This window comes from Mus pahari, chromosome 1, assembly GCF_900095145.1.
Source record: "Mus pahari chromosome 1, PAHARI_EIJ_v1.1, whole genome shotgun sequence".
NCBI lineage: Eukaryota > Metazoa > Chordata > Mammalia > Rodentia > Muridae > Mus > Mus pahari.
Window position 1 is genome coordinate 62,571 of NC_034590.1, and position 3,556 is coordinate 66,126.

The window sequence follows — 3,556 nt, forward strand, 5'->3', positions numbered from 1 at the left end:
ATGTAGAACATTCTGACTTAAAGATGTGGAGAGATGGGTCAATAGTTACGAGTGCTTGCTGCTCTTACAGTGGACTAAGTTTGGTTCCCAGCACCCACATCAGATGGCTCATGACCTCCTGTAACTCCAGCTCCAGAGATCTGTTCCTACACCCTTTTCTGGCCTTTCTTTCTTACGTTACTTCATGTGAGGTATCTGGTCACAGCAATGAAAAAAAACTAATTAGAAGGTGGGGGTTGTGGATCAGTACTTTAAAAACAACTGTGCAGAATACACCAGCGAGACCTGCAGGTGCAGCTTGGTGGGATACCACTTGCCTAAAACGCAACCGTGAGAGAGAGCATTGCTTAGAAAGCATGAGGTTCAGGCGGGAGAGAAGGCTTGAAGATTAAAAGCACTTGCTGCTTTTTCAAAGACCTCAGTTTCTTTCCCAGCATCATGTTGAGTGGCTCAAAACTGCCTGTAACTCCAGCTCTGGGGGTCTGGCGCCCTCTTTTGAGCTCTCTGATCACATGAACACACACATAACTTAAGAATAACAAAACTAAATACTCCTCAGACTTACTTTAATGTGCTATGACTATTTTGTCTGCATATAGTTATGGGTACCATGTGCGCATCTGGTGCCTACAGAGGGGAAAAGAGCGAGTCAGATTCCCTGAAACCAGAGTTACGGGCAGTTGTGAGCCATCGGGAACCAAACCTGGGTGCTTTACAAGAGCAGCAAAGTGCTCTTAATCAATGAGCTGCATCTCCAGCCCCATTGAGTGTGGAGGTGGAAGAGGGTACAGAGCCCAAGGCTGTGTCCTCAGTATGGGAGGAAAACACTAAGGATTATTACAAAGGGTTATGAAGGGTACCAGAAATTCTGGGTTTAGTAAATCTAAAGATCTGAAGATTTAGCAGTTAATATCTGAAACATCTAGGTTGGCCTCCCCTTCAGCAAAGGGCTTAGTATAGAGCAACAACCTTGCAGGACTCTGCCAAAAACACTCCCCAGCACTGATGCCCTGTTACACTGGGTGGGAGCTGAGGAGAAAGGGCAGTCAGAGGACAAAGAAAGTGCTGAGAGAGGCTGGAGAGATGGCTCAGTGGGTAAGAGCACTGACTGCTCTTCTGAAGGCCCTGAGTTCAAATCCCAGCAACCACGTGGTGGTTCACAACCATCCGTCATGAGATCTGACACTCTCTTCTGGTGCATAATAAATATTTTAATTTTTTTAAAGATTTATTTATTTATTATATGTAATACACTGTAGCTGTCCTCAGACACTCCAGAAGAGGGAGTCAGATCTTGTTAAAGATGGTTGTGAGCCACCATGTGGTTGCTGGGATTTGAACTCCAGACCTTTGGAAGAGCAGTCGGATGCTCTTACCCACTGAGCCATCTCACCAGCCCATAAATATTTTATTTTATAATAAATAAATCTTTGGGTCAGAGCAAGCAGGGACTGAGCGAGCAGGATTGACCGGAACGAGCAGAGGTCCTAAAGATTCAATTCCCAACAACCACATGAAGGCTCACAACCATCTGTACAGTTACAATGAACTCACATGCATAAAATAAATAAATAAATCTTTTTTTAAAACAATCTAAAAAAGAAAGGTGCTGAGAAAAAAAGGAGATGGGGGTCCCCATGGAGATGGGAGTCATAGACATTCTAAAACAGAGACCAGTTTCTAAGGGCCAGGGGATGGTGTGGTTTGAATGAGATGTTCCCCATGGTCTCGGGCATCTGTGTGTTTGGTGGCATCCTCCACTGGTAGTGGTGGTGGACAAAGCTTAGGGGTTGTGGGCCTTGCTGGAGTAAGTATGCTACTGGGGGGTGGATTTCAAGTGTTCAAAGACTGGCACCAGTCCCAGTGAGCTCTCTAATTCCTGCTTACAGTTCAAACCGTGTGCTCTCAATGTCACTCCAAGATGCCATGTTGCTGCCTGCTGCCATGCTTCCCTGCAGAGATGGATTCTTGTCCTTCTGTCATGGTATCATATCACAGAAACAGAAAAGTAACTGACACAGACGGAGACTTGAAAGGAGAAGGAACACAGGTGTTCTGAAGCTGAGAAATGAGTGTGTGCCTGGCTCACAGGGGACAAGAGGCTGAACTTTGTGTGGAGCACTCTTAGATGGTTGAGGTACAGGAATAACCAACACAAACTGAGCACAATGGCACCCACTTGTGATCCCAGCACTAGAGAGGCTACAACAGGAGGCCAGAGAACTGAAAGCCAGGCTACATTATACACTGAGATTCCCACTTCAAAACAAAAATGTTTTTAAAAGTGGTCAAGACTATAAACCAGGCAGTGGTGGTGTGCACCTTTAATCCCAGCACTTGGGAGGCAGAGGCAGGTGGATTTCTGAGTTCGAGGCCAGCCTGGTCTACAAAGTGAGTTCCAGGACAGCCAGGGTTACACAGAGAGAGCCTGTCTTGAACCCACTTCCTGCCCCAAAATGGTCAAGACTGGGTCTAGGAAGGTGGTTCAGTCTGTAAATTAGCTGTGCAAGCATGAGGACATGAATTCCATCTCCAGCACCCATGTAAAAGCTAGGCACACGGAGAGATGGCGCAGCAGTTAAGAGCACTGACTGCTCTTCCAGAGGTCCTGAGTTCAATTCCTGGAAGCCATATGGTGGCTCACAACCATCTGTAATGGGATCTGATGCCCTCTTCTGGTGTGTCTGAAGACAGCTACAGTGTCCTCATATACATAAAATAAATAGATCTTTTTTTGAAATAAAAAGGAAAGCTAGGCACTGTGGCACATGCCTATCAACCCCAGCGTCGAGAAGGCAGAGCCAGGGCATCCTATCGCTAGCAGACCCATCTAGCTGAGTCTGGAAGGTTCAGTGAGAAACTATGTCTCACACACACACACACACACACACACACACACACACACACACACACAAAGAAACTAGGTGGAGAACAATTGAGAAAAGACACCCAACGTGAGCCTCCGGTTTCCACTCATGCACACAAGCACACGCATGAACACATTCGATGCTTTTATAATTGGTTGGGGGGAAAAATCCCTGGGAGAGGAAGAGACAGTCTTCAGTGGTATGGCCTCCGTTAAGTTGTTCATGCTTCTGTAAGAGATTCTAATTAGACTCACTGGTTGACCAAAAAAAGGGGGATGGGGCAGGAAAATGGGAGGACTAGCTAGGAAGCGGGAGGGAGGATGGGGATCAGTAGGGGAGGGGATTGGACAAGAGATGGTAAAGGGGGGCTGGTGAGATGGCTCAGTGGGTAAGAGCACCCGACAGCTCTTCGGAAGGTCCAGAGTTCAAATCCCAGCAACCACATGGTGGCTCATAACCATCCGTAACAAGATCTGATGCCCTCTTCTGGAGTGTCTGAGGACAGCTACAGTGTACTTACATATAGTAAATAAATAAATCTTAAAAAAAAAAAAAAGAGATGGTAAAAGAATGAAAGGATATGACCAAAATGTACTCTGTGTGTGTGTGTGTGTGTGTGTGTGTGTGTGTGTGTGTGTGTGTGTGTGTGTGTGTGTTCGTGCACAAAAATGTCATAATGTGTGAGGAGT